At 42.7% G+C, this 11,447-nt stretch overlaps 1 protein-coding gene across 2 annotated transcripts in view; it reads left to right on the top strand.

Moving 5' to 3' along the window:
* Window positions 1-1,949: 1,949 nt before the first annotated feature.
* The window catches only part of ETS1 (ETS proto-oncogene 1, transcription factor), a 115,557-nt gene continuing 106,059 nt past the window's right edge, over window positions 1,950-11,447 (top strand). For both annotated transcript variants that reach the window (XM_014600890.3, XM_019490116.2), the window contains exon 1: window positions 1,950-2,050. The gene's annotated coding sequence lies outside the window, so the exon portion shown is untranslated. The remainder of the gene's footprint in view (window positions 2,051-11,447) is intronic.

Here is an 11,447-nt window from a genome sequence, read left to right as displayed (position 1 = left end):
CATGGGAGACATGATTTATAAGGAAAGGCTGAAAGAACTGGGATTATTTTGGCTGGAGAAGAGAAGGTGGCAGGTGGGTGTGGGGTTTTGATTTCAGTCTTCACATGCCTGAAGAGTGCTTATAAAGAGGATGGATATAGTCTATTCTTTGTGGCTGAAGGGAACACAATGAAGAGCAATGGCTTCAAACTGCAGCAGAGGAAATATAAATTGGAGATTAGGATGAACTTTCTGACTATGTGGGTGGTTAAGCATTGGAACAGGCTACCTAGGAATCTCCATCGCTGGAAATTTTCAAGAACAGCTTGGACAGACAATTGGGGGGGATGGTTTAGTCAGGGATGATCCTGCCTTAAGCAGGGAGCTGGACTAGGTAACCTCATGCGGTCCCTTCCAATCCTACCTTCCTACAAGCCTATGAATTAGGACAGAAAATCAAAGTAAGGGGGCACCGGACTCCATAGAGCGCTCAGCTGGGAGTGCAAAGTCTCACTCCTAGGACAGTTTGTATATTCTGCATGGAGCAGGGACTTCTTCCCCAGCCCCAGTGAGGGACATAAGCACAAGCTTGAGGTTGCTTTCCTTATCTCTGGATCAATAAATCTTGATCTCTTCTGCACAGAACAACTTTAAAAAGGAGGAGTGGAGAGTGTCCTGCTCAGAATAACTTAGTGGCTAGGGTTCTAGAGCAGTTGGATGGAGAATTTAACCCGGGTCTCCCGCATCCTGGGGAGCGCTCTAATCATTAAGCTTTTGTATATTTAGGATTGGCTGCCTTAGTCTCTGGCTGTGTTTTACAAGTGAGGCAGTTGTCCCTGTACTCAATGTGGAGCCAGATCTGGTAGCTGTGTGATAGGTCTTTTCAGAGTACATCTACCACATTTATCTCAATGGCAGGGAGGTGGAAGAACCCATATCATGATCAGGGTTAGGCATAAAATAGCAGCCAAGTTGTTCAGCCCTGTGAAGAATGAGGCACTTCTGGACTGGTGCAAAACAGGTACAAAGCTGAGGTGCCTGTGAAGCTCAGGCAGCATCTGTCTGGGAAGTTTTGCAATCACAGGGCACATCCAGATGTGCAGGCACATGTGGTTTGTGGCCCTTCGAACCTCTTTGTGGTGCCACAGACCGCAAGTGGTGAATGTTAAAACATGCCCAGCATTGCAGATTTTCAGCTTGGAGCCAAAATTTGCTCCCAGGATTTGCCAGTCAAAGAAAAAAACCTGGCATAAAAAGCGGCGCAACACATGTGCAATGAGTATGCACTGGCACACGCAGAGGCTGGGCTGTCCAGAACAACACTGGCTGTCGACTCATCCTCCGTGCTGCCCAACCTGTGCCCCCGCTGCTCCAGGCCACCAGGTAAGACTGTCGGGGCCAGGAGGAGCTGTGCCTGGAGAGCCAGGAGGAGTGGCGCAAGGGCAGTTTGCCCACTGCAGGATAGTTTGTCCCGCAACAAAGCGCACGTGCAGGGGTGTGTGCTGCAGCAATTTGTGCCGCTGCAACCACACGCCCTTGCGTGTCTGCATGCAGCCACAGTTTTGGCCTTAGGAGCCTGCATTCTGCCTACAGCCCAGTCTCGGTACCTGTATCTTTTCTTGGATTTGTCCCTTTGTGCCTTACGAAATGAATAAAAGCCATTTCCAAAGCTTGAAAGTCCCGCAGGCCTGATACCAAACCCACCCACCCTGCAACTGCCTGGAGAGAGGCTTTCACTGCTGATTACACGTAACAGAAGTTTAATCTTAATGAGTTCGCAGTGTGTGAAATCACATCTGGTCGCAGCGGCCTTACTAGCTTCCTATCTACGCTGCTGCAGCAACAGTGTCAGAACCTAGCTTACAGCTCGCCTTTTGCCACTACCCCTGGATCGCTGTCCTGACCACACCCCCTTCCTATTTGAATGGGCGGCCCTGCTAGGAACATTATGGTATTTCCATCCTCTTTAGCTCTAGTGCAGAGGATTTCACCAGGTATTTGGAAAGAGACCCTAGACAAGTGTGGAGAGCTGTGGAAGACACGACTTTTTCTCTGGTCTTTCAGACAAGTAGTAAGTGATGCTGGGGAAGGGATTCTGTGCTAAACTCTACCGTGGGCTGCTCTCTGCCAATATTGATTTCCAGAATATTGCTAAACTCCAATCTCCTAGTGATCTTCTAGGGAATTTACTTTTTCTGCAAACACCGTATCCCAGCTGACTAACTCAACATATTTGCTGATCACAGATGGGGGTAATTTAGGGGTTTCTAACCATCTGAAACGTTGCTTCCTTTAAAAAGTAGGCTTTATATAGAAAATGTTAAAGATAATGTTACTGCTTTCCTTGTCTTGAATACATTGTTTCTTGGCTTTCTTAGTAATACTGTGATAGATTAAAATTAAAGACATGCTGAACTTGTTGATTTTTTTAATTTTTGGTCCAAAATGTATGGTTTTTTTTTTCCTAGTTGCTCTGTTGTACAGAAGAAGCAGCAGCAAAAATGCTTAGGGCTAGATCCTCAGCTGGTGTAAAGTGGTGTAGCTCCTCTGCCATTTGTGGAGGGACACTGATTTATAATAGCTGAGAATTTGCCCGATTATATCTTTGCTGGAATTCTTGAAAGCCCTTGGCTCCTCCTCTCCTCTCATGTTGTTCATCCTCACAATATTGTGCCCCAAACATCCTCTAGATTGAAGTTGGACTGAAGAACAGCAAATGCCATGCAAATATGTGCCAGCTTTCGCTTTCGGGTTATTGAAAGTAATTGAAGTGGGGAGCACCGAGGCTTGAAGGGCTGTAGAGCTTTGGGGGTGCATGACTGTAATTCCTCATCAATAAGGACACAATCCTGCTTTCCTTGCAAAACCCAAACTCCCAGTGAATCCTTGAAAGCCTGTGGGAGCTCTGAGTCCCTAAGTAGTACAGAGTCAGGCCTTCCATCTTTCCTTTAGCCTTTAACTTGATGCTTTGCATGTGGCCACTAATTTGCTATTAAAATTACCAGCAACCCTGCATCTAGCTCTGTCATCTGATCCCTTCAGGGGGCTGCGGGCTGCATGGAGGTCCCTCACTGGTCAGTATCTATTCACGTTAATTTTAACTATGATATTGTTTTAAATCTTTTTTCCCCCCTTCTGTCATTGAAATCCCTTTTTGTCAAAGCAGATTTTTGTCTCACACAGGAACATTAGCTTTTAAACAACAGGAAATGCTGGCCAGGATGATTGTTCAGTGACTTTGATTTTTATTGTGGAATAGGCTCTATGCTTAAACCTTTTAACCAGTTGTGGCTTTTACCTCTCTCTCACCCTCATCCTGTAGGTCTATGTAGAACAAAAGTGACCAGACAGTTAAAAGCTTGCATCTATTTAGGTGCTTCTGTGGTTCGCCCTTCCTCTGGTCTCGGGGCATGTTGCGCGGTGTTGATCCTCACGAGGTAAAGCAGAACTGTTATCCCTGTTTTACATATGGGGAAGTGATTTGCAGAGGAAAAGAACTAGATTTTTAACGGTATTCAGGGGCCTTGTGGGATTTCCCAAAATGCCTAGTGATCTCTAACAATCCTGATGAAGAGACTTGCCCAATGTTATGCCATCTACCCAGTCTGCAGTAAGGCAGGGAGTCGAATCTGGGCCTCCCAAGTCCCAGGCTAACCCCCTTTTGCCTTTGGCCTGCTCTTGTTCTGCAGCAGAAATGTGTTGTCCACAGGGCCAGCCCTTTGGCTGGTGTAAATCAGCAGCGCTCCACTGTGTCGGTCTGCCCCAGCTGAAGATCTGCCCAGGATGTTTGTTTCAAATCAACTATTACATAGTGGAATCATAGTAATGAAATAGCAATGACCTAATTGCCACCCTGTCCCCTTTCCCCTGCTCCTCCACATCCGCCTGCAATTGCAAATAGCTGCCGTGATCCGGATTCAGAGGCGTAATGGTTGCCTCCTCCATTTAGGTTCTTGCCCTAGCCAGCAAGCTGTATGATGTCGAGTCCTCACCATGACCTCCAGCTGTCAGATAACAGCTGACTTGTTGGTGCTGTTGATGGTGGCATTAGTGAAACCTAATTATGAATGGGCTGCTTATGGGTAATTTTGTCAAAGGTAAATGAGCTGAGCAAAAGATCCGAGGGGGTCTTAGCCTGAGGGCAGTTATCTGAAAAGTGCAAGGAATCGGGAGTCTTTTGTGTGTGCGTGCATGCATGTGCATGTGCACGGGTGCTTGTGTGCATGTGCGTGTATATGTGTGTTAGAGGGAGTGGGAAAGAGAGACAGAGATGGAGAAGAAAGTATTTTATCTATCTTAACTCAACCTAGAGCTAAAGATTGTCCCGTAGTATGGGCGGGGGTGTAGGGTGTTACAAAATAAGCTTCAGATCTATTCCACCCCCCCAGTTACACAAACCATTTCAACTGCATGAAAGCAGAAACTGCTCTCCAAACAAACAACTCCCCAGGAAGCTCTACAAGGTGCAAACCCTCTTAAAGGAATAACAAGCCAACTGCAGTTATCCGGCAGGTTTCAGTGATTAGAACAAGGATCTGGGATCAGGACACCCCGGTTCTGGGCCCGACTCTCACGACTTGCGTCATGTGGTTGGTTAGTTCATGAATCTATTAGTATTTCATAGCGGGGGGTCCTGAAAAGGTGTTTAAAAGGCAATCGGGACTCGTAGTAGAGATGATCTCTTTTATTAGACCAACAAGATTTTTGCAATAAAAATTCTTAAATTGCAAGCTTTCGGGCACAAACACCCTTCATCAGGCATTGGAGAAAAGACTGCAAAAGTTCTCCTGGGTAGAAATGAAAGTTCATATATCATTGCATTTCACAGAGGATCAACAAATGTGTTTATGTGTTTTGCAGCACAGATCCTGTGTCTGTGCCTCAGTTTCCCGCAGCCTCACAGTCAGTTGTGTTTAATGTGTTATCTTCAAGGCTAGAGGCTGGAGAAGACTTAATTGAGGAGCTTTGAAGTTCTGGATGAAAGATGTGACAAAGGTGCAGATTAGTAATGATATAAATAAGATAGCATCAAAAGGTGATAGAAGAAGGCTGATCTGTGAAAGAAGAGTGTCTTGTCAATTAATTTTTCCGCAGCAAACTGAGAGCTCTCATTTCCGTTGTCCATCGCCCAGTGTTGGGAATGCTCTTTTATTTTTAAATTGGTGTCAAAAGTTGATTAATTGAAGAGGCCAATATAATGTATCACCAAACTAGTACCCACCCTTTCTCCTGAGAATTAAATTGGCAGGGAGCCTGGAAAGTGCAAGCATTTTGAGGGTTAAAGCGTTGAGGAAGAATGTCATTTCCAAGGGTTATTTTTTCCCTAAGGATGATATATTATTGCTCAATGCAAATGGTGGTAACTGAGCTGCCTTGGGTCGGTCAGTGGCCTCCAGGGCAGTCAGTTGTGCTCCCTCACCTCCTTCGAGTTACTGACTGCTGGATTCTTACATGGAGAAACATTTTGATGTGGTAGCTAAGTTGCCCTGCCTGTCCTATCCCTACCCCTCCCCATCTAACCCTGCTTATATACAGAAAGGCTAGGTTGGGTGAATCATTTTGATTTTTAGGAATAGAAAGGGACTGAGAGAAACCCACAAACTCTATTCAGTTGCTGCATCCGTTACCCTGGTATCTTAGCCTGTAAATCTCTCACAAGCCCTTAGCCACAGAGGCAGGATGGACTAATGGATAGAGCACTGGACTCATAATTGGGGAAACAGGATTTGTGTTTTTGGCACTGGCCTGTCGTATGGTCTTGGAAAAATCACTTTATTTCCCTTTGCCTAAATTTCCCCATTTTTAAAATGGGGCTAATAACTACTAAAATACCTCATGGGAGCATTGGGATACTTAATAAGAAATGCATAAAATAGAGTAATTATATATACACACACATACATATATACTGTACATATACATACATACATACATGTATGTATATCTTCATTGGCTTAATCCTATACCACAGTCAACAAAGTCAATTTGACCTGCTTTTTTTTCCTTTTTTCCATACATGTATGTATGTATATGTGTATGTATATGTACATACATATATATGTATGTATGTATCTATTTATATATACATAAAATAAATAAATATTCATATTCATTTATAATCATGCTGGACCCAATCAAAACCTTTTCTTGTGTGTTTAACCCTGATAAAACTTTAGAACAAATAACTTTTATTAAAAATGCTTCTGTTTTTTACAGGAAATTTGAAAGTAATAACAAATGTTTTTGAGCATACAAAAAAATGTGTTGCTGATTTGTGAAAAATGAACCTGAAAAGGAAAAAAAAGCAGGTCAAATTGACTTTCTGTTGACTGTGGTATAGGATTAAGCCAATGAAGAAAGGTCATATTCTCCCACGCTCGTTTACGCAGATGTTTCCAAATAGTGAACAATAAGACCAAAATGAAGTCAGTGAGAATTGGGCCAGGCGATAGGGGGCATTGTTTAATTTTAAACTGTTTAAGCAGTTCGAGTGCTCCCTTGCCCTGGCATACGTCTGTGTTAATTACTTGATCTCAGCAGAGGTACTCTGTTTTTGCCATTATAATTAATTGCAGAATTTAGTTCCTCTAAAAGGTGATGGAGCAGCCATGAATGTAGCCTAATTGTATCTGAAGGGAATAACCAGAAGGAAGGAGAGAGATTGTTTAAGATGTTATACAAGGAACCTAAAGGGAAGAAAAGTACTGCCTGAATATCAGGAAACTTGCTGACAGTGAACTGAGCCGGGCTGTGAAGTCATTTCCTATGGGAAATGGTGGAAGCTCTGTTAAAATTTCTCTGGACTACACACTCAAGATCTCCCGTTTCTGAACCCATGAAAGCACTGCTGCCTTGTCTTAGTGCCTTAGATCTCCACTCTAGGGGCTCATTCCTTGTGGGCATAGGGTGTTTTTTTTATATCCCTATAGTGTCTGCTTTCATGTCTTTCTCTGGCAGAGGTCATCTTCCATGTCTTGAGTAAGGAGTGAAAAACTGTCCTGCATTGCACAATATCTGTTCTTCTTAATTATCTCTTGTGGCAGCAATTTTGGCTCATAGATGTAATTCGGTTCCCTCACAAAGTCCATCACTCTACAATAAGAATATTGTCTTTTTGACAATATATACTTTTTGACAAGGTGTACTGTTTTGATTATGGAAGTATACCTGAAACAATACCTGGCCTGGCATGGATCCATCTAAACTACCATTATGGCTTATTGCCATAAGGGAAGAGGAATACCTTCTCATTTTCTATTTTGCTTTGTGCCAGTCTAATTTCTTTTAAAAACTTCCTTAACTTTGGTAAAGTGATAGAACTGCAAAAGGAGAGAAAAATTTTTTTTTTTTGAAAAAAGATGGAAAATTAAACTGGACGTTGTTTATGTTTATTGCTTTAAATTAAAAAATGAAGGAAACTATGGAGGGAAGGGGTGAAAATGAAAGACATTTTCAATTTTTCTTGTAAACCTGCCCAAGTGATCCCATTTTCAGAACCTTATAAAATGGGAACAACTCCAGCACTTAGAAAGTTTTCAGATAATTGATATTTTTAACTAGCTTAAAAACAATCCTTTAGTACAAAATACATTTAATTTCTCTGTTAACTTCTTCGGCATGACTGTGGGTCGCTAAGAGGTTTGGGTGAAATACTAGGCTGATTAAAGTCAACCTCTCCAATTGACTTTAGTGAGGGGAAGATTTCACCTGTGTGGTGATAGGTACCATCATACATTTATCTACTAAAAGTTTTGAGCCCAGCCTGAACACTTACGGCTCAGACAATGTCAGAGGTTAAACACTGGACCTGTTTTTGCTGGCTGAAATATGGCATCTATAATTTGAGGACCAAAATTTTTAAAGCATTTTACCTAAACTAAGTAAAATTCACCCAATCTGCTAGAAAATGACTGTGAAACAATCAGGGGTAAAATGCTATCAGTGTGTCCGTACTGGGCCAGAATGCTGCTAAACACAGTGTCACCTGCTCCCCTGCCACCTAGCGGTGATGTGCTGGAAAAGCCACCTATTGTACAGACTGTCACAGGAACAACTGCGGGTCCTGCCAAACGCATGTAAATTATGCTGAGATGCATACGTCTGTCCATGCCCACAATTCAGCAAACTCTGATACTCTAATGATGAGCGTAGTATATGAACCCGAGCAGAATCAAATAAGAATAAATTATCCTTGTTTGTGAGTCTCTTAAGATCAATGAAGTTAGACAAAGGAAGATTTATCCCAGGTGCCTGGGAGCATTTCATTAGTGCTTTATTACAATTCCGTGGTTGGTGATTTGTTTTTCATTTTAATTATTGCACGAAGTCTCGTCTTTGTTGCTAGTGTGATTGCATAGCACCAGGGTAAGCCACTTCCAACCATAGGTAGCAACAGATGTTGGTACATTGTGCTTTACTGGGAGGTTTTTAACGGCAAAGGCATTCAGAGAAAAATGCAAATGATATTTAGTGAGGAATGAAAACGGTTCTTGAGAACCTGTGTGGGCCAGTCGTCTGGTTCAGGAAACATTTGCCTACTGTGTAAACCTACAAAGGCAATGAAAGGAAACTGCTCGTGGCTGCTGCTGTTCCAATGCAAAACCAGTCTGTTCTCGGGCATGCATGTATTATTTAGTGAGTTTTTGCTGAGACCAGTTGACTCAAACCATTGCCTATTTCTCTGTCAGCCTGTATTTATTTTGCAAGGTGTAGCTTATTTTGGAAAGTGGCCTATTGAGCAGTGCCCTCTTTAACCTATAGTAGGAGAAAGGAAGACCTTGTTGACATGAAAGAGTTTTGCTGGTTTAAGATTAGGAATCAGTTTAAACTAAACTACAATAAGCTGCTTTTCAACCAGGGGGAAAAATTGTTTCTGCACAGGGATGTGCACCGGGGTGACTAACCTAGTTTAACGTTAAAACAAAGCCACTGTCTCCTTTTGGAGATGAGTCCAAAGTGCTGTTTCTTTCAGATCCACAGGGCTTTGGAAAAATCCTTTGTAAATAAAAATACATTTTCCCCAAATGTTTCTTTTTCTTTTCTTTTGGTTTGTTTTCAGGGGTGACGTCCTAGTCTTCTGCACAATTGTTTTGTGTTGTATTGTCTTGTTCATGCTGATCAAATAGCTGAGTCTATAGGCAACGTAATGATGAGAAATTGTGGTAGACTAACACTTATCTACCAGTGAGCCTCAGCGTGCTACACAGTGTAGCAGTCTCATCAGGTTAAGAAAACTGCAAGTCTCTAATGACACTGAAATAAATCAATGAGGGCCTGGATATAAGATATATTACTAGAAGTGGACAGGAAACAATTTTTCTTTCCTACCAGAATTTTTGAGATTTTATGTTTTTTCCACTACTAATCTTTACAAAAAGTAAAAAAAACACCAAATTGTTAGCTCTTGTTAACTGGCAGTACTTCCCTCTGCCTTCTTTCCTTGCACCACCCAAAAAATATCAGATTGGATCAACGGAAATATTTTGTGCTGATTATTATTTAACTATAAATTGAACTTAAAAGTCTATTTTTCATTTTGACATCTTTAGTTCTGAAAAGATGGAAGTGTCCCTTTTTCCTAATCATTTTAAAACCACTTTTAATTTCTTTTTTTAAATGGGAAATTTTGTCAAAAATGACCCTTTTTCCCTGAATAGTTTTGGTTTTGGCAAATCCAAGTTTTTGTAACAAAAAAGCATTTGGTTGGAAAAATTCTGAACTGACTCTGATTTTAGGTCATCGGTTCAAAGCCTGCCAGGATGGGGAGTGAGTGAACTTCTTTACTACCTGGAGACTATTCGGTGGTCTGTGTACAAATGAGTTAACACTCTCAGTCCAGCTTTTTGGGCATAAGTGTCCACAGCAACCAGAATTTGACTGGGAAGAGGAGCAGAGATTGCAGGGGGAAGAGTTTGGAGAGGGCAATGGGGAATTGGTTGATACCATATGCACATGGATAGCAGCACCTGCAGGCCATTTATAAATCGCTGTCTTAATAAAAGAACCAGTTTCCTTTTGCAGTAAAGGATTCCTTTCATGTTAGCAGTGAGCACACAGTACATGAAACGCATGCCTTCAAAACCTGGCACTGCAGGGAGAGATTGATGTCTGCCTGGGCCAGACACTTCTATACTCCTCTTTCTCCTACAGGCTGTCGCTGCAAGTGCAGTACTGGGATATACTGGCACAGGAAACCTATACTGTGGGCATAGCTACATGACATGTTTACTACAGTGGACTAATTAGGTGTGCAGTTAAACATCTTGGTATTTACACATGCACCCCATGAGGCTGGAATAAATGAATTTATTGTAAATACAAGTAGTGTCCAGCGGTAGAGTAAAAATTCTGCAGCAGCGCACATGCAGATGCAGGAGGTGCCTGCCACAGTGAAGCACTTTCGTGCCCTAGCCGGCCCCTCCTTAGCACGTTGAGAGGGGAAGCAGCCCCAGGCTGGCAGACTGATCCCTGGTGCCCCCTACCAGCTGGGCCTGCTCCGACATGGAGTTTATTGCTCCCAGACACATGTTCAAATGGTGCACAGGAGCAATAAACTGCGGGGCAATAAACTCCACAGTTTATTCCGGTGCCATAATAGCATGTGTAGATGCGCTCTGTCACCCTTTGCTTTGTCCATGCCCCTAATAGGCAACATTTTGCACTTGGATAAGTGGATGTATAAATGTCTCAAAAATAGGGGGTTTGAGGGAAGTGCCTGCATAGTAGACAAAAAAATTCCTGTTTTTTTTTAAGACCACGTTCATATACTTGCCTGCTCGGGAAGACGTGAGACTTAATTATTGAGCAAAACTTAACAAAATCACTTTAAATGAAAATGAGAAAAGGGTGTAACCCTCCTCCCACCCTCAACTGTGGCTTTCACTAGCTTAACTAATGAGGAGCCCACGTGTGCACAGAGGAGCTAGCAGGAGTTGGTGGTGCAAGAGAAGGGAGTGCTGCATGCATGCTTCATCCATCTCGTATGCCGGATCTTATCAGGAGCACCATGATTTGGCTGGCATCTTGCATTGCCAGTGCCTGGCAGTGTCAAAAGCTGGGTAACAAGAGATGCTCCTGTGTTGCCCTAAGGGAATTTGTACTAAGCTAGGACCAAAGAAAAGTGATTCAGCTCTCACCAATTGACTGGTCTTTATATTTCCATGCACTTCTAAGGGGTTATACCTGGCCAATGCTGCTTGGCCCAATCTTTGCAGGCAAGTCAAATATTTGTATTACCTTCCACAAACCCCATTTTCCAAATTTGTAAACAGAGGAGGTTTGCTAACTTCAGGCCGAACTAGGAATAAAACCAAGGTCTCTAATGTGACACTCCTGAATCTTACCCATTTGGCCAAGTGGCCTGACGTTGAATGTCGTTTGGTTGCCTCCAACCGTTAGACCAGAGCCCGCTTCTACAATCAGGAATGAAGCCAGGGTTTCGTTTCTGGTCTCCAGCATCCTATTGTTGT

The sequence above is a fragment of the Alligator mississippiensis genome, chromosome 16, assembly GCF_030867095.1.
Source record: "Alligator mississippiensis isolate rAllMis1 chromosome 16, rAllMis1, whole genome shotgun sequence".
Taxonomy (NCBI): Eukaryota; Metazoa; Chordata; order Crocodylia; family Alligatoridae; genus Alligator; species Alligator mississippiensis.
The sequence above is the reverse complement of the archived record's forward strand: the minus strand, read 5'-3'. Positions and strand labels throughout refer to the sequence as shown.